At 42.9% G+C, this 20,622-nt stretch overlaps 1 protein-coding gene across 1 annotated transcript in view; it reads left to right on the forward strand.

Moving 5' to 3' along the window:
• Positions 1 to 20,622, forward strand: part of elp4 (elongator acetyltransferase complex subunit 4) — a 72,109-nt gene that overhangs the window by 45,888 nt on the left and 5,599 nt on the right. The window lies entirely within an intron of this gene.

Consider the following 20,622-nt stretch of genomic DNA (forward strand, 5'->3'; position numbering starts at 1 on the left):
TGTATCATAATGACTAATCTCAAGGTCACATCTACAAAGCCTTAAAGGAACTGTTTACAACTTGCTTAAGATTGATTTACTTTTTTTCAACCAAAAATATAGAAAGAAAACCACCGGCAAGCATATGTTGCCATTAATGGTTTAAAAGAACAGACTGAAAGGAAAAATGTGTTTTTCACAATGGGAGATTAAATTGAGTGGAAATTGTCGTGGCTGACGTTCATGCCTGTCACTCACGGCTGTCTTGTACACTCATGCATGCCCATGGCACTTGCACTTGCACTTGCACATGCACAGGAGCGGTCCCGGTTTGCAGTCATGCTGCTGTTACGATTTAATGGTAGTTAATGGTAGCAGCTAAACTTTGCCAAATTGCTATCGTTAGCTGACAACAAAAATAGATAGCGTGTGCATGTGTTGCATGGGGCGTAGCTTGCTTGGAGCAGGAAGAGGACGAGATATGGTGCTTGCAGAATGTGTGAAATTTAGCGCCCTCGAATGACCTGCTGCATTTTCCAATGCGTTGACAAGGTCGTTGTGAGTGCGCTGATAGCTTGTGATTGGAAAGAGCTACCGTTTCCTCACTGACTCGCGAGTTGCACGGTATTTAAACAATGTAGTAGTAGTAGTAGTAGTTCTGAAGTAAAAGAGATGTCACGAGATTAGAATTTAGCCATAATTAGCCGCACCGCTGTGTAAGCTGCAGGTTTCAAAGTTTAAGAAAAAAGTAGCGGCTTATACACCGGAACTTACGGTAATAAACTTGAAAAAAGTGATTGAAATGTCCAAATATTAAGTCCATGCAAGTTAAAATTCCTGTTGATGGAACAGAAAAAGATCATTCCTCCAACTCAATGTAGGTTGTCCGCTGAACTTGATTTTTGACTTAAAAATGCAAAGGCTGACTGCCTGCATAAAGGTGATTCTAATATTAAAAATATTCTACTCCTATAGTCTTTATGTAATTGTAGTCCTCCGGGTATCATGCAACTAATGTTGGCATCATGTTCCGGCTGTCACACCACAATTGTTTTAGGCAAATGTAAAAACATTGAAACTCATTAAAAACACACACACAGAATTTAATCCTCTGGTGCTTTGTGATTTGTCGTTTAACTATTTTTGTGCTATTGGAGGCTTGTTTATTAAATTTGATTCTGCTTTATTTGGACCGAACTGTGAGGTTTTTAAAATAGAAAGGTCAATCCAAGAATGTTCCATGTCCTGACAATCCACTCATTGATGTCATAATAGTGGCCTTATATTATTATTGTCAGTAGAATATTATTTTATGATTACAGTCGTCCCTTGCAATATCGCGGTTTGATTATCAAACAAGTTTACAAGACAAGAGAGTTTTATTGTCATGTGCATAGTAAAACAGCAGTTATACCATGCAATGAAAATCTTATTCTGTTCATTCTCCCAAGAAAAGAAATAAAACAAATGAAAGAATAAGAACATAAGAAACATAAACACATAAACATATATACCAATAAATTAAGCAACAACAACAGAAGAGACATTAATACAAGCAAATAATACAAATAAATAAATAAATAAATAAATAAATAAAGTGCTATGAGTGTGTGCGTGCGGCGTGTGCGAGTGCTTCGTTGAGGAGCCTGATGGCCTGTGGGTAAAAGCTGTTTGCCAGCCTTGTGGTCCTGGACTTCAAACTCCTGTAGCGTCTGCCTGACGGTAGGAGTGTGAATAATGAGTGTTGTGGATGTGTGCTGTCCTTGATGAGGTTGTGTGTTCTGCGTAGGACTCTAGATTTATAAATGTCTTGCAGTGAGGGGAGGGCTGCCCCAACAATGTTCTGTGAGGTCTTGATCACCCGCTGGAGTGCCTTCCTGTCACGTGTTGTACAGTTACCGTACCAAACAGTGATGGAGGCGGTAAGGACACTTTCGATAGTGCATCTGTAGAAGCAACTCAGGATTGTGGTGGACATGCCAAATTTCCTCAGTCTTCTCAGGAAGTACAGTCTCCTTTGGGACTTCTTCAGAATTTGTTGGGTGTTGTGAGACCAGGTGAGGTCCTCGCTGATGTGTGTGCCAAGGAACTTGAAGGTTTTCACCCTCTCCACCTCAGTCTCATCAATAAACAGGGGTCTATGTGGCTCCTTTTCCCTTGTTCTTGGGTCGATGATCATCTCTTTAGTCTTATCTGTATTGAGAAGGAGATTGTTATCACGACACCAAGCTATGAGGTCCGCCACCTCTCTTCTGTATGATGTTTCAACACCACCAGTGATCAGTCCGATGACTGTAGTGTCATCCGCAAATTTAATGATGCTGGTGTTGTTCTGGGAGGCCACGCAATCGTAGGTGAAGAGCGTGTAGAGGAGTGGACTCAGCACACACCCCTGTGGGGTCCCAGTGCTCACAATTCTTGAGCTGGATGTGCGGTTGTGGACTCTGACTGACTGGGGTCTGCCTGTGAGAAAGTTAAACACCCAGTTACAGAGGGAGGGAGACAGGCCAAGTGTGAGGAGCTTATTAGTGAGTTTGTGGGGGCTGACTGTATTAAAAGCAGAGCTATAGTCTATAAATAGCATTCTGACGTATGTGTCCTGGCCCTGTAGGTGAGAAAGGGCTGTGAGGATGGCAGTGTTGACTGCATCATCCGTGGACCGGTTCTGGCGATATGCAAACTGTAGAGGGTCCACAGTTGCCACCGGGATGCTCTTTTTGATGTGGGTCATGACTAGTCTTTCAAAGCACTTCATAACAATAGGAGTGAGTGCTGTAGGGCGATAGTCATTCAAGCAGGTCACGTTGCTCTTCTTGGGTACGGGCACTATGGTGGTGGACTTAAAGCAGGTCGGTACAGATGCTTGTGCAAGCGACAGGTTAAATATGTCAGCAAGCACATCAGCTAGCTCTGATGAGCAAACCCGGAGTGCACGTCCTGAGATGTTGTCTGGCCCTGCTGCTTTTCGTGGGTTTGTTTTGTTTAGAACCCTGCGCACATCAGCTGATGTCACCATGAGAGGTGAGTCCTGTGTAACCCTCACTCTATCTCATGATCACTGTTTTGTGGTTGACTATAGCATATAGCGTAAAGGTATATGTAGTATTCTGGCCACTAGGCGTCAGTAATGTTCCATTATTGAGACATGACATTAGATTACCATCACACTGCATAGAGTCATCCATGGCATGATAGAGTGAAAAGAAGTTCTCCTCCCATTCAGTGTGGAAGTGGTGAGTTTTTGGCTTCTTTGTCCTTCTTCCCACTCCGTTTTAAACCTTTTCGTAAAGGGTCACTGACATGATTTATCAAGTTTGCTTACCTATGTTCTATATTGTTTGTAATTGTGTTCCATGTTGTTCACTTTTTGAAAGCGAACGGTAAATTTTTAAGAAATTTAATTCATAGTACGTGGCGGGAGAAAAAGGGGTCTTTGGAGCCTTTTTTATTGTGTAATTAGTTGCCGCCCCGCCCCCCACCGTCAACATATCGCTGTGAATGTATGTTTTATAAGATATGTATAATGCTTTGATTGGTTGTCGCTATGGTGGCATAGTGTTTAGAATACAATACAATACTGTAAATAAGACATGACTTACTTTGTTCCGTGGCAACTTTGACGCCATTCTCCTCCGTTTGTCCTGTGTAGCATAGCATCTAGAATAGCATCCAACATGTGTTTATACCATACTTTCAAGCCAAATGCTTCTTATAAAGGTGTTTCTTCATAGCAGTCTTCAGTGACATGAACACGAGGCGGTGGTCCATTTGTTCCTTGTCTGTGTACTTCCTTTCTTCACTGTAGTCTTAAACTTTAGTCTTTTGGAAAAGAAAACAAACTTACAGTATCACTCGGACATTGTGAACAGCCAGCGGAAACACAACGTTTTGTCATGAGTACTATTTTGATGAAAATTATACCGAACAAAAGCCAAATGCTTTTTGTAAAGGTGTTTCTTCATCGCAGTCTTCAGTGTAGAATGCGAGGTGGTGGTCCATTTGTCCCTTGTCTGACGTGGCAACAACGTTTTGGCATGACTACTATTTTGATGAAAAATATACGGAACAAAGTCGACGAGCTGCCTCTTAAAGGGTTTTTTTTAATAGGCGTTAGCTGAGAGTTGCGCCTTTGCCGACGTCACTTGGGAAACGCCCATTTTGAAAGGAGTTGAGATTAAAAATTGTGCCCTCCATTTACAAAAATGTTATATTTACGAATTTAATGTTGGCTTAATAACATAGAACATAATTTTTAAAAAAGTGCATATTTAAGCAAAGTTGAAAAATCATGTCAATGACAGTTTAAGTTTAGAATATGTAAATTGGAGGCTAACTAATTGGCTCGTTAGCCTGCTAATGCTTAAAGCCATAGCCACCTCTCGTGTCCCTGCAGTGATCCCGTAGTTTGCGCATTTACAGTTGAGCAATGTGGTGTAAACAAAGAATAAGATGAGTGTGAACACATGACTTTAGGGGTGTTATTTCATGTCAAGATTGTATTTAGAAAGTCAAACAGATTTTCTATGCTCTAACTACAAAAATATTCCCTTTATTAATATTGAATCCTATTTTGCAGAAATTCAGTTATCGTGGTCGGGTTTGGAACCAATTAACCGCGATAAACGTGGGGTGACTGTAAAGTAAATGCATGAGCTGGTAATGTCCAAGCAAGGTTGATTTGGATGTGATCCAGATTGCTCAATTGCCACACAATTCGTCATGGACAATCTCCTTCAACAGACAATATTTGTATTGGCTGAGAAAGTTCCTCCAGCTTTCCTTCCCAATTTTTCATCACCATTCACTGAAAAATCATTGGCTCACCAATGGTCTGAACCTGACTCTGTAGGTCACGGCACAGACTCATTGCAGGAAGAAAAGTGGGGCAGCGAGAGAGAGGGGGATAGACAGTCATAGAGAGAGAAAGCATTTTGTCCCCCAGGTATGACCGAGTCACTCATGCAGAAGGATCCCACATGGAGGAAGGTGGAAGGGGGGGGTGATGAAGAAACTCTTGGCTTCCCTCTTTTCCCTGAAAACACATCTGTCTTCTTTCTCCATCCATTCTCCTTTTGTGCATCCTTCCTTCACGTTCCTACACAGAGCTGCTGAATGCCTACATTTGAAAGAAACTTTATCACATCCAATGATATAATCTTTGCATGGATTCTTTCTTTTGGATACACTTGTGGTGCCTCTTACATGCAAATTTGTGTCAACCAGAGCATCCATATTTTAGTCTAGGCAGGGTCGTCTCATGGCTGCATGCATTAAAACAATTAAACGTGGTCCCCTCCCTCACCACAACAATCATTTGCGGATGTGTTGGGTGAAATTTAGCAAGAAATTATCATTTTCTGAATCACTTCACTCCACTCGCTTTGTGCCGCTTTCATTCTTTCTGTTCCTCAGTCAGGTCTTTCAGCTCCTTTTAAAAGGACTCCGAGCCCCCCCGTCATGTTCTTCTTCTTGATTCCTTTCTCTGTACTTTTTTTTTTTTTGTCCATCATTATCCAACAGCACTTTTCTGTGCGTGCAAATGCTTTTTGAACAGGTTCCTTTCTTCCTTTTCAGGGCGGATGTCATTGTTGCCGCCTGTGGGCTGGGTGTATTTATTTAGGGGTAATTGGTGTGTGGATGAGTGAGGTAATGAGGTTCATCCACACTTGGCTGCATGCTCCCCTCCTGACGAAGCCTAGCTGAGGCTGCGACATGAACTTCACCACTCTCCCGACTCCTCCACACGAGCCAGAGTGGCCCTTATACACCCAGGTGGACAAACACAATTGCTTGGTCTGATACCTCAATCAAGAGCCTAGGATGTGTGTGTGTGTGTGTGTGTGTGTGTGTGTGTGTGTTTTGTTTGTGTATTCACACATTTGTATCCAGGGAGGGAAAGGACACAGTAGGTTGTTTGCTTGTGTGGCGGCTTGTGTTTGTGTAAGTGATTTTTTTTCCAGTGCGTGTATATCAGGCTGAGTGCGTGTTCAATGGAGCTCAAGAGGACCTTTGGCTCTCCTAGCCCACTGCCAACCTCCAAAGTGGCCCGGATGTCCTGCAGAGTTACCTAATGATTTCACTTACACCTCCCTTATCTTTCTGGCCCGTGTGGCTGCAACTGTCTGACGCTTCAGCCTTTACATGCCATTTGCTGCCTCATATCCTGTGAAATTCAATTGCACAGCACCAACTGTAGCCAGAGTAGTGGGATATCCCTCGCTCCCTCCCTCTCTCTTTGCTCACTCTCTTTCCGCGCACGTAAATACAAACAGCTCTCGCACCATGCCGTTTCCACATCATCACCAAGCAGCATTCACGTTTGCCGCGGCCCATTTTGTACTTTAAGGTGTTTGTTAGCTAATGTTACGCATCGGTTGTTGTGTTGTTATCAGGGTAATTGCTGCGGACCTTGCAGCTTTTGAGGGATACACAATTACTGTATGCAAAGCATAAGTGGACTCATTTTAGTGCAGGATTTTGAGTTGCTAATGGTGCATTATTCAGCTTTTGGTCTGTCCCCAAAAGTGCCGGGCCAAATCAAACACGCCGCTCCAGGGTAATTGAGGCCCACTCCGCACCCCCTGCGGTGAGCACGGCAGAACTGTAATCCCCTGACAACTCTGACTTGGCCCCAATCTGGCAGGCCGCCCATTTCCCAGCAAAATGACGAACTTGGGCATCGGGGTGGCTGAAGAAGTGGATGGCCACATTGGGAACTCTTTCCAGTTTAGCTATTCAACTCACTAACCCTCTTCTTTCATCTCTGTACTCTCCCTTATTTTCTGTTCTTAACACTATTGGCTAGTAGAACTTCTACAGATGAATTTGAATATCGAAACTGCAACTTTTCAGTAATCGTTTGACAGTTTAAAGCATTATTAATGTTTAAAAATGTCAGTGTTATTTTTACACATTATTGTTAAAGTGTTACTTCACCAATCAAGGTTTTATGATAGCAACAGTTTGACCCTAAAAGAGATTATTTCTATTTTCATTATTTCCACTGAGGGGGGAAAAAATCTCAGTGTTCCACCTTGGAGGTTACTACTGTACATTATATTATTTATTGTTGTTGTATCATTTGACATTCAAACACATTCAACTTCAAGAAAATGGAGCTGTTTCCAGAAACTCCTCAATAATCACCAAAGCTTATACCAACTACAAATACCATTTAAAGAGGCTGTTTGCAACTGGCTCAAGATTACTGTTTTTTCAAACAAAAAACGTATGTTGCCAATTGTTTGATCAAAGAAATGTGTATTTTTCACAATTAGAAATGAAACTGCATAAAAATTGTTGGGCACTTCAATTCGGGCTGAATAAGATGACTGTTGTTTTGTTGTGGCCATACTCCGGCTCAACAAAAAAAAGTGAATCCCTGATGTCACTTCCTGTCCACATATCCGGAAGACATTTATTGAAACACACACGAGCACGAGTCTTTATGTCCTTTATTTACGTCCTAAAGGGATTATTTTGTCTGATTATATCTTCTACAGTCGTCCCCTTATCGTGGTTAATTGGTTCCAGAGCCGACCGCGATAAGTGAATTTCTGCGAAGTAGGATTCAGTATTAATACACATAATATTTTTGTAGTTAAATCATGGAAAACCTGTTTAGGACTTTGTAAATAAGGGTTTTAACATTATTAGAGCCCTGTTGACATGAAATAACACCCCAACAGTCACTTTTACACTCTTATTATTCTTCGTTTATATCACATTGCGCAGGCTACGGGATCACTGCAGGGCCAGGGAGATAACAAGCTAACTAGTTAGCAAGCTAACTAGTTAGCCTCTCCGATTTACTTATTTTCAACTTAATAAAGTGTTTCAAACAGAGTGGGGTAGAACAAAGAAGCCAAAAACCTACCACTTCCACACGGAATGATTGGAGAACCTTTTTTCCATGTCCGTCTCAGCCATGGCATGTCGGCTCAGCTCTGATGGCTCAGCAGCCAGTCTCCATGCAGTGTGAAAGGTAATGGAATCGAACGTAATGTCTCATAACATTACTGACACCTAGTTATAAGAATACATGTAACTTGTCTTTCAATATTTTTTTACAAATAATAGGCCATAGTCAACCACCAACAACTAGCATTTATTAATTATTTTTTTGAAAAATCGCGATATACTTAGGATCGATTATATATTGGTTGATATCGGTGTAAAGGTTTAGTTTAGTGGGCTGTAATCATGGTAAAAAATGTATTTAGAAAGTCATAAACAGGATCTATATGATCTAACTACGAAAATATTTTGTTTATTATTATTGAATCCTGCTTTGCGGAAATTCACTTATGGTGGTCGGGTCTGGAACCAGTTAACCGCAATACATGAGGGATTGCTGTATTTTATCAGCATAACTGAACTGATTTCATATGAATTGTTTGTTGTTAGTTTATTTATTATTATTATTATTATTATTATTGTTGTTATTTTTATTTTTACTGTTATTAAATCCAAGTAATATCAAATGTGCCAGCTCCTATAGGGATAATTTTCCAAAGAGGGTATTACATGCATTTAGCACTGTCTCTCTTCATTTTTAACTTTGGCTTGCATGCTCCTCAGGCCCTGGCTCACTTTGTAATGGCTTTAATAATGCGTAACAATTAACACTCAGCCAGTGCTCTAGGTTAGCCGCTTGCTAATGCGTTTCGGGCTAAATAAAAAAAAAAAAAACATTGTGCATCAAGAACCTTGGGGTAGTGGGGAAAATGGAAGGTGGTGAATTTTTTGACAGGGCAGCCGAGGTGATGTCTCATTCCCCCTGACACCCCGAACACCCTAAAGGTGGCTTGGCCAACAGTCTACCTCACCTTGCTATTGCTAAAATTACACATGCACCTGCCCACAGGGAGAAGAGCATGCTAGAGATGAGAGCGGAGGTAGAGGTATAGGATGCAAGAGACTTACGAGAAAATGAATGTCCTAAAATTAGCCCAAAACAGACATGCAATGGGAAAAAGTCCAACACACAGTAAAATTCAGAATTTCACCAGCATTTTTAGGAAAACTTGTCATGCTTAGCAGTTCAATCAGCATCAAAATATTAATTCTAGGCTTGTTATTTGAAAAAAGGACCAGTCTAAACTTGTCGACTTTATAAGACTTGCTTAGTAAGACTCTAGCATGACCATATTTTCATCACTTGTTAACATGAAGGTACGGTGTTCCCTCACTCCATAGCAGTTCACCTTTTGCAGACTCGCTGTTTGGCGGATTTTTTTTGTGCAACTTAAGTGCTTTTTTTTTTTTTTAACAGCATGTAAATGCTGTTACCGGCCAAGCCTGGCCCTTTAAGAAGAATTGCATTGTGGGAAGTTGAGTGATGTAGTTCTGTGCTTTAGCACGAGGCAATGGCGTCTCTGTTATCTCTCTTCTGTCTTCACAGCCCATCGTCTTCTGCGTCCTGATTGGCTGTAGACCATTGTCAATCAATCTCCTTTGTGCCGTCTATGGTTGTGGTCATGGTGAGAAAACTAGCTAAACAAGTGAGCTGCTTGCTAACCGCCAATACTGTAAACAATGGGTCACCAACCCGAAGAGCGTGAGCTGCTAGTCGATCTTTGGGGTTTTGCCGGTCAATCATAAGAATATTAGGGAAAAAAAAGTATTACATCAGTGCCCTCCCCTCCCAGAGAGTGACAAACAAGCACGCTTTTTGACCACTGGACACGCCCGTACGCCTTGCCGCTCTTGAGGTACGCAACCCGAAGGCGCCAAAACCCAACCAGAGGTACCATGAGCGCCCACAGGTACACCGGGTCGCGAGTGTCAGCGCGCAGGGACGAGCCTGCTTATGCAACAGTAATTATTGCACGTTGTAGCTCACAATCAGCCTTTGCTACCTCAAAATTAAGGCACAGATATAACTCCATAGATGTGCACCTCCAAAAAACCCTGCCCATTAGGACTGATGAAACATTGTGCAGCCAAAAGGCAGAGGAAACTCTCACACAAAAAGTTGGACTTCCGGACATGCTAACCTGCAGTTAAGAATGTTACTTTAAAGCCCTGCTGTTAAAAAATCGGATATACAATGGCAACATTTTGACGCTGCAACTGGTTTCTGGTTTCTGTTTCCATTATTTGCAATGGGGTAAGTTGCTTGGATCAACCAATGTCCCAATAAACGAATTGTGTTGGACCTTTTGAGGCTGTGACGAGGGGTATTGTTATAAAAATAATACACCATGATGCTTTTTTCTTACATGCATGTCCACAGTATAACCGCCATGTCTGTGGAGATTGGAGGGGCATGTTCAGTCACAACAAACCTAATTCAGTGTGACTTTTTGGACAGTTTAATGCTGCTTTATGTAATTAGTTATTTTTTGCATATGTCATTGTAATTATAAGCTGTATGAGTGTGTACGTGCGGGCTGTCTGTATGTGCCCTGCGATTGGTTGGCAACCAGGCCAGGGTGTACCCCTCCACTCGCCCGAAGTCAGCTGGGATAGGCTCCAGCATACCCCCGTGACCCTAGTATGAGTAGCGGCATAGGAAATGGATGAATGGATGGATGACTGTGTCGGCTTTTATATTCACAGCACCAGAGAGGAGACCGTGAACAGGTCAAATTGGGGTTTTTCAGAGTGCTTCAGAAGTTCAGTAGATTAGTGGAACGAAGCAGTGCAGCCCCAGGCGATTCCAGTACAAGTCCACAGAGAGCATAGGAGCCACTGTATGACTTTGAACAAAGTTGCACAAAAAGGACAGTGAGTGAATGTGAGTGCCTATGTTAACACTGCTGCATCAAGTTCATTTGTAAAAGAGTAAACACGGGTGACAAATGTCATCAGCTGTTCTTGTAACGCATGCAATCACACTAATCACAATGCCTTCCATCGCAATTATAGAGAGTAGTGGGCATACATGATATTCTGACTATACATTTATATTGCTAGTTTGTATTTCAAAGAACAATTCTCATCTATTCCTTGAAAGCAGCAGTTTTGTCCCAGTATCTCAAGACGGAGGATCCAATAGAATGGTAACAATTCTCGATGCTCCCCAATGGCAGAGTTCAGGCTGTTTGCCTGTCGACTGATGTGCAGTGAATGGCCTTAGAGGCTCTAGGCTGGTCTATGTGTGGCCCGGCTGGTCCAAGTCAGCAGTAATGACTGGCTTTGGCCAGCATGCCTGTTAATGTGAATGGGGTTACTCAGGGCAACACCTTTTCAGCTGGGTCCTATGAAGTCCCCAGTATGGTGGTCTTTGTCCATACAAGGGCTGTCCTCTCAGCAAAAAGGGCTCCTTTTTTGTGAGCACTATCAACTGGTGATGGATTATACCCACCCCCCTTTTATTCATTGGGACAGATTAACAGACACGGATGCATGCAAACATACACATACTCATACATGTGGGCTCTCTCAAAGACACCAAAGGTATTACAAGCCCATCAACACATTATGTTACACATTTGTGTCTTGGATAGATTAAATTTACACATAAATAAGAATATCTATATATTTTTTTATATTATTTTTTGTTGCTTTCTGTCTCCACACAGTGCAGTGCACCCTGGTAAAGCTTCTCCTCAATGTTTTTTTTTCGCATTAAACTGACAATAGTGCGCTCATTCTAAAATGTGTTCCATCCTTATATTTTTTTGCTGGCACATTTCTTCTTCTGCAAGAGTGATTAAGCTCTTCCCAAGGGCTCAGTCATATACGCAGGCTGACACAGTAACCTCCAGGTGACCTTTAGCTTTGTCGAATGTTATCCCGGTAAACTGTGTGAACTCCCATCACAGTGCTGAAGACGGGGGAGAAATGGCGTGTTCTATTTATGTGACTCTTAAGTTTCGCAAATTCAGCCTGTGGAAAGCTTGCTTTGCAACACCTGCAGAGCCAAGGGGTAAAGTGTGTGTGTCTGCTCTTTTTTGTACAATTGGTGGGTGGAGACTGAGTGCAAGTGTTAATATTACATGACCAAAAGTCCATGGTAATGCTCAGGTTTGTATTTTTTGGTGGCTTGCAGTGCATGAAGAGACTGGTCTTTTATTGAATGGACAATGCCATATTAGAGCCTGCAAACACCAGCATTCAAAAAGTAGGTGGACATTTCTTAACACTATCAGATCATTTTTGTGTAAATATTGGAGGACAAACACACAGTGTACATGTGCATAGGGATTCTTTTTAAAATGACACCGTCAAGTACTGGTCTGACATGCCTATTAAGTTTTCAGACAGATTTTTGTGAACTGTATATTGTTGGATTTTTGCAAAACTTCAAAAACCCAAAAGAAAAAAATATCTGAATCATTGTCCTGTACATTAACTGTTTTGGTATCAATATTAAGCTATTTCTTTAAACCATTACAAACCTTTACAAATCACTGTAGTATGATTAGTATTGTCTGCTGCTGCTACACAGTCAGAAAATTCTTACAAGTCAAAGTTTCTGAAACAAAAGTGTCTATCAAGTCTTGTATAAACAAAACTATTAAGCTGTAAGCGACTGACCACTTTTAACAGTCATCAATTTGGTCATCCATCCATCCATTCATCCATTTTCTATGCCGCTTATCCTCATGAGGGTCGCGGAGGAATGCTGGAGCCTATCCCAGCTGACTTTGGGCGAGAGGCGGGGTACACCCTGGACTGGTTACCAGCAAATTGCAAGGCACATATAGACAATCATTCACGCTCACATTCATTAATTTGGTAATCCGAATGTGTTAAAAAAAAGAGGTTGATCATCAGAATATCCTTGTGCAATCCTGTCAGCACAACTAAAATCTAAAGTATCCAGCGCATTTAAATGAGTGTATTTGATTTAGAGACTTGGAACGTCCAGAAAACTGACATAAGAAATGTCTCCAACCAAAACAGAAAGAGACAAGGAAAGATTGCCTCTCACGACTGAGTACATTGTAGTCAAGTTTGAGGCAGACACCTCCTAGTTCACCAACTGGCACCCACAAAACAGCAGCCTCAACATTGAAGAGGCAATGTTAAAGCATGCTAGCTTTTGGGCAAAAGTCAAGTTTAAATGAGAAATGTCTGTGAAGTGTGATTATTACAACAATGCATCTGCATGGCACTAGAAAAACACGCTCCTACCAGATGTGTCAGTGATGCCTTAACCTGAGGACTTTCATAGTTGGAGGGGTGAAATGTGTGTTTGAGGGGTGGAGGGCACAAGAGGTCCCCCAGATAGTGCTGTCATAACCCATGCAGCCGCTCTCGTTGCTATGGGCCTATGTGTAGTGAAGGCAGCACTTAGATATGTTTGTACTCTACGCCCTCTATCTCGCTCCCTTTCACCTTCGGCTCCATGTCACCCCAGGGCTAGGACCAGCACTCCCTGGCTGTGCCCAAGTCCATAACACCAACTAACGCCCTCCCCCTTGCTATCCACTACTGCTCGGGTCAGTGTGCCCTCGCCCCCCAACCCTGTCAACCTACAGCGCCCACAGTCCATACCGACAGTGGCCTGCACAGAGAAACAAAACAGATCTGAAAAGAGACCAAATGGCCCCACGCAGCGCTCCCTGTCAAAGGCCTTGACAGGCCAAAGCAGAGGCACCCCCCCAGAGGAGGACCTCAGTTGAAGATGCTGACGACGGCGATAACAAGTCAAGTTGTTATGTTACAGCGCACTTACACTTTGGCCCCTTGTTTGTCCGTTTGCTTATTCAGAAACGCTGTAGAGCGAAGTGATTACCATGCATGTCATGCTTAGTAACATGACAGATGCTATCAAATGCTGTTTTACATCAGTCTGTGGACCGTGAAGGGTAAGTGGAGGGGGCGCCTGCTACCTACTCAAAAGCATTAGGTTTGAAACATAAACATGAAATATTTTCAGCCAGTCAATTTCCTGTTAGGACATGCTCACTTAAAATGAAAATCAGTTGTGGTATTAGTCGCTTCCCATTCTTTCAGTGTTTTGGAACATAATTACACTAAAATGCTTAGTCATCCTTCTGTCAGACGAATTAGCCATGAAGCAGAAGACATTTCTGGTCTGTGTGGCATATGCCCCACTGTCTTTATGAATGGATCTTATCATTTGGGATAAGGAAGCAGGTGTCAAGATGAGCAGGTGTCCATCCCCTAAGAAAAGTCTTGTCACTCACAATTTGTATGATTACACTCCTGGATAAATGTATGCAGTCCTGGATAAATGTATGTACTCCTGGATAAATGTATGCACTCCTTTCAAAGGTCTACAGATAGGCACACTGTAATAGCTGTGAGAATGAGGGTAGTAATTGAAAAGATGTAAGATGATTCAAGTTTGGAAATGACAAAGACCAAGGGTCAACAGGTGATTCCTTATGCAAGGCCATGGATCAAGTTGCACTCTTTGTTACCACAAAAGAAGAGGAACGTAGAGCTTTTTCTCTGCTTTTGTTTGCTGTGGGTGAGTTAGAATTACCCAAGTGACAGGATTTTCGCCGGTGCTCTTTCCGCATTTTTTTTTTTTTTTCTGTCAAGGTAGCGGAAGTATTCTGTGGGACGGCCGGGGTAAATGGGATGATGCTGTGCTTCTCAAATTGAAAAGCACATCACCTCATTATGTTGGGGTTAAAGCTAACATGTTCCTATGGATCCAGCAAATGATTTTCCCACACAATGGGGTGTAATTTTATCGGCGTGAGGGATTATGGCACTGGGAGGCAATTTAGTCAGCAGAGAGAAGAACAACTCTGGGAAAGTTTGATATTGATGGATTGTACTACTATTTTGAGCTGCCTTTTTATGAAATTAGTTGAATGATCGCCTGTTGTCCAACTGGTTAGTTGTCCTTTGTATTTTTCTGACTACAAGGTTGAGTTTCTCTCATTTCACTTACTAATATCATGGTGGAATTATTCAAGAGCTTATACACTGAGCAAGTGGCAACTACAGTAGTTTGTGCTAAGTAGGTATTTAATGGTAAATATCATGTCACTTCTATCAGCATGCTCCAGCCTCTGGCTAATCTGATTTGAACGGTCAGACCAGTCGTCATGTGTTCCCAACAAGGTGTTAGGTTTCCCATAGTTTTAAGATGTACAGTGACATGGGCCATTTGAAAGTCTGGCTAAAACACTATGGGAGAAATGACTCGTTAAAAATTAGCACCTAATACTCTAATCATTAGCAAGCTGTTACGACTATTGGAATGCCTTTGATGGCACTGCTTTGTGTGTAGGCGGTTTCTTTTTAAGCTCCAGCAGGAAAATGTCTGTTTAAGACTGTGGATATAGTGTGTGCACACTTGGATCATAAGGCAATGATTGTAGAATAAACAGCAGTGATGTTTTGCTTTTTCTGAACCATTAAACAATGCTTTAATCCCGACAAACATCCGCCGCTGTATACGGAGGCTAGAAACAACAAGCAGCATGAAACGCCATATTCCTTAAGAAGTGGCTGTTTGGGGTGATTGGTAATCTGAATGGAATTGCCCATTGTGGGGTGATATTAGTAACCCTCTTAGGCAAAGCTAGTCTGTGGGCTGGCCCCGAGGGCTCATTTGAAGTGCTTAGTACTCGTTTGGAGCTTTGTCACCTCTCAGCCTGTTGCCAGCATGGCCGCCCCCCAAGCCCCTCTGGCCGCGCAATGGAGCTGAATGGCAGACCTTTACCGCTGCTCGCCACCAGGGAGAGAACTCCGACATCACACTTTTTAACACGCTGTAACACGGTACATCACGTCCACATGCACATTTACTCCCCTCTGTTTCACATCCAATAGCGTCATTTCCCGCCGTCCGCTCATATCCAGCAGCATCCCCCGCCTCCCGTCAGTTGCTCCACCCTTGTAAAGGTTGCCAGGCAGCCGAGAAAGACTTCTCCCACACATACACCCCACGATGCCTCTGAGGGTTTTCCGGATGTCCTTGTTTACACCATGGAGCGTGCAGGTCGTTGGGAAGCAGATTCCCAGACCGTGTGTCTTAAGCCCTCCACTGACCTCCGTTACTTTGGTGTCAATGCAAATGTCCGTACAGGCTTGGCCTATCACCTTTCGCGAAACCTGGCTATTACATCTGTATTAGCCTGGAATATTGGTGGCGGGCAGTAACTAGCCTGCCTTTTCCCTGAATGTGCCGAGCTGATCGATTGGTTTTGTCTGCTCCTCCCTCCAATTTTGATGTTGCCATTGATTGTTCTCATATGCCCCTGAACTCAGAGGTTAGAGGAGCTGAGCCACACTTCTGGATTGCTTTGACCTTCGCTCTGCACATGCTCAGTGGGCCCACAGAGCCCAGAGCCAAACACATGCAGCTAAGCCAGGACTGTGGGTGCGTGACAGCCAGACAGCGGTGTGATGTGTGATATCTTTTTTTTTTTTTTTTTTTAACTCCCTACACCCTCTGAGGATGATGTATATGTGATTGATTTTCCTCCATTCCCACTCGCTAGCGTGTTTCCGCTGCAGTGCGCTAAGCAGGACTGAGTCCAGGCTTGATCAATGCATTGTTTTTCTTTTTCAATTACACTTGACTGAGCTAACGACACGAAAGGTTACGCAGGTGAGGTTTGGCAGGGGTTGGAAGCAGTAGCGTCTGGAGGCCCCCTCAAGGCCAATATGTGAGTCTGCGGAGGAAGAGCACAGATCTCAGTGTGAGTTGAAAGAGTCCGCTAATTCATCATACGTAGAACTTGGTAGTTCCTCATTGGGAGTTTTCACCAAGCAGGTTTTGGGCTCTCCATTTTAAAGGTTTTAAATATTATATTATCCATTTTCCACTAGTATGATCAAGTAGTGCACTTAGGGGTTTAGCCTTGCCTTTGACACCGAAGTGCTTTCTCATGTGGGGTTCAGTTGGTTTTCTTTAATGTATGAAGAGCTTGTTTCTAGACCAGTTCCATGTGTAAAGTAGCCTGTAGACAACTTGTGTTGTAAATTGGCACTGTATAAAACAACCCCTGTTTTTCAAGGCTCGTTGTTGGGCAAAATCAAAGGGGAAAAAAGGACAATAGGAGTATTTATTAGTGAAATAGCAACTAGTAGGTTGTAACAAAAGAAGGATATAATATTTCTAAGCGGGACAGTTGGAACTTCATTGATCACTATGATCTTAATAGTCCCTCTGGCTTTTTAACAATGTTCTACAGCCTGCTTATGACCACCAACCGCATGGACATTATACCACATCTGAATGAGCCCGACCTGCGTATCTGCTCACCACTTCATGGACGATAAGTCTCCGGTATACATCTTGCACACCAGCACTTAGCATAGCTATGCTAGTCTTGTGCCTCTTGTCCCACTCCTCCATCTTACATTGTTGCAGCTGATATATAGCATCTTTTACGTAGCAGAGTTACAGTGTATTTGTAATAAGTTGATAATAGGTAAAATGTTGATGGCGTGCACAGTAACCACACACTGCATCTCTATCGGTCACTGGTGTGGGTAGGTCACGGGAAGAAAAGCTCTGGTCTGGTGCCACTGTTTGGTTTGCTTGTATAAGACGACCTTTTTCTCAGGAAAGGGTATTTTTGGGTCAATACGGTCAATAAAATTGACCTGATTAGGAGGAGGGTGGAGCTACCACACTGATGCTCCATCGGCTGGACACTTCAGTCCATAATGGACTAAAAATTTGATGCAGAATCATTTCTTATATCAGCATGCAGCACAATAAACGGAATCTTCATTTTTTTTTTTGTTTTTTCCCAAACCAAGCATGTCTGCCCACCCTTCTTAGTCCTGTGTAACCTTATCTCAACCATCCTACATTAAATTACAGGTCCTTCACAGTGTCTCAGTAGTCACCTGTCCAACATAATCTGCTGGGCCGCTGCTCTTGTTTCAACTCACAAAGGACGTGAGTTTGCAGAAAGCAGACCTCTTGAGTTTGACGCCTCCATGATCTGTTGGCCACAGTAGCAGGAGGAAGAACAAAAACAACATTAGCGACGTGTGAATACGTTTTGCAGTTTGGACTCTTGAGATCCCTGTAAAAACAGCACACAGCAACAGTAGGAAGCTGTCTACCCTTGAGGGGTGGAGAGCATTGCGTACTCCTGATTATCTCCTAGTAATGACGCCGTTAAAGCCTGTACCAAAACACCTACTCATTAGGAAACAGATAAGAATCTGTGGGAGTCTCCTAAAGCTGCATGTCTGGAGGGGGTAAGGACACAGTGGGCAAGCCAAGCTTTACAGGGATGGGCTGGGGGGTAGTCATGGGGGGATGTGAGATGCAGGCTTTGACCGGGAGGTTTCAGATGTCATGGCAGATTCTTTCAGGGGAAAATTACAGGGTTCACCTCCTCTTGTACCCAGGATGCCTTCATTCTGATTCCTCTGTAGATGCTCAAGCTGGCCAACACTGTTGACACTTCACTCTCAGAGCCTCTTCAACACTTTGTTCATTGGAGGGCCATCGGGCGTTTTTTCTGAAGAGAGCACTGTAGCCCCGCTTAGGCTTTATAGCAGTTAGCATGTTGGTCTTAGGGGGCTTTACACGAGTGGCCCTCATTAACCTCTTAGCGTCTTTGTGCTCTGAGTTGGCACAGGGCTGCTCGGCAGATAAGCTTTGCTGTGAAACAAGTTACTCAGCGAAAAGGATCCATTCCAGTGACTCCGACAGTCACGTGTGTCAGCCCGCACGCACTTTTCATTCACATTTTGTTTGACCTCCTCAGGGTACATGGACACAACGGTGTCATTTCTGAAAAATACACACAACAAACGAATATGCAAGATCAACTGAAAACTCTGTAGTACGCATGCCAGGCCAGGAGTTGGCGATGGCACTTTGGAAAGTAAAACTACACAAAAGTGCACCACCGACTTGTCCTCTACGGTCGAAACAACGTTCAAACCACGTTTGAGTACCATTCACCAGTACACTGCAAAAACTCAAAGCAAGATTATGTAAATCCGGTGGAACCTCGGTTTTTGTTCAAGTTCAAGGGAGCAAGTATACACTCTTAAGTTTGTAAGGGTCTAGAGTCCCGTCCCCTCCTTCCTCAAGTCATCACCGTGGTCACCAACAAGTATTCAATAAAGTTAAAAGTGATGTTAAATGCCTATTTCATTTGTCATTCCACTTTGTTTTATGCATGTAGAACTATAATTATGTTCTATAAATTGTTTTGTGTTAGTATTTTTGGGTGTCTGGAACGGGTTTGCATTATTTCTTATGGGAGAAATGTATTTGGTTTTTGTAAATTTCGGTTATCATCTGACTTTTGGAATGGATTAGTGCCGAAAACAGAGGTTCCACTGTATATGATTGAGTTAAAAATACTTATTTTGGACTAAAAACATTTTTTTTTCTTACTATCTTAGACCAATTTGCAAAGTAACATGTACTGCAATATGAAATGTGGTTCTTATTATTCTATTTTTCAACAATTTTAAATAAGTCTCAGAGGTCCCACAATCATTTTTCATGAGCGGAACTCATGTGACGTTCAACTTTTTCTGTGTACACAAAACACATACTTCTCTGAAATATCGTTCACAAATCCTAATCTATCCATCTCACAGGTGTGGCATATGAAGATGCTGATTAGACAGCATAATGATTGCACCTTAAGTTGGCCCCAACAAAAGGCCATTCCAAAATGTGCAGTTTACCGGTATTGGGGGAGGTCCGAGGCGTCCAAAAACCAGTCAGTATCTGGCGTGACCACGTTTTGAATACCGTATACGCCGATCCAAGCATCCCAAACATGCTCAATGGGTCCATGTATGGTGAATATGCTGTTCATGCAAGAACTGGGGTGTTTTCAGCTTCCAGGAATCGTGTACAGATCTTCACGGGATCAACACCCTTTATTAGGTGTGCACAATTAACAAGCAAATTAGCTGCCTAATATTTGAGAAAAATCAAACGAAGCTCCCAGGAACCCATTATCCTCCAGTGCTGTCATATTCCACAACTGGGATCTACCTGGAGTGTCCGGAAGTACGGTACATGTGTTCAGTGCTCAGAGACGTGGCCAAGGTAAGAACGTCTGTAACCTGACCACCACTGAATAAGACACAACGGCTACGACTTGGCCAAGAAATATCTGAAGATTGATTTTTCAAAAGTTACTGATGAGATGAGAGTGACTCTTGATGGACCAGAGGGATGGGCCGTGGCTTCATCAGCAGTGGGCAGAGACCTCCACTCCAACTCAGACTCCAGCAAGGTGGAGGTGGGGTACTGCTAAGGGCTGGAATTATTAAAAGATGAGCTTTTTGGGCCTTTTCGGGTTGATGATGGACTTCAACTCAACTCCCAAACCTACTGGTACATTTTTCACACAATGGTACCGGAAAAAGTGAGCATCTTTCAAGAAGACCATGATTTTTACGCAGGACAAAGCTACATGTCATGCATCCAATGACATGACCTCCTTGCTCACCTGACCTAAACGTCCATCCATCTTCTATGCCGCTTATCCTCACGAGGGTCGCAGGTATGCTGGAGCCTATCCCAGCTGACTTGGGGCGAGAAGCGGGGCACACCCTGGACTGGTCGCCAGCCAATCACAGAGCACATGTAGACAAACAACCATTAACGCTCACATTACTCTTTAAATTGGACAATTTATAGTCACCAATTAACCTAACATGCATTTTTTGGGGGGGGGATGTGGGAAACTGACAGACTCCATGCATGGAAGGCTTTTCCATGTTGTTGAAAAAAGGGTGGCTATATTGGTCATTGATTTA

The sequence above is a fragment of the Dunckerocampus dactyliophorus genome, chromosome 3 (genome assembly GCF_027744805.1).
Source record: "Dunckerocampus dactyliophorus isolate RoL2022-P2 chromosome 3, RoL_Ddac_1.1, whole genome shotgun sequence".
Lineage (NCBI taxonomy): Eukaryota > Metazoa > Chordata > Actinopteri > Syngnathiformes > Syngnathidae > Dunckerocampus > Dunckerocampus dactyliophorus.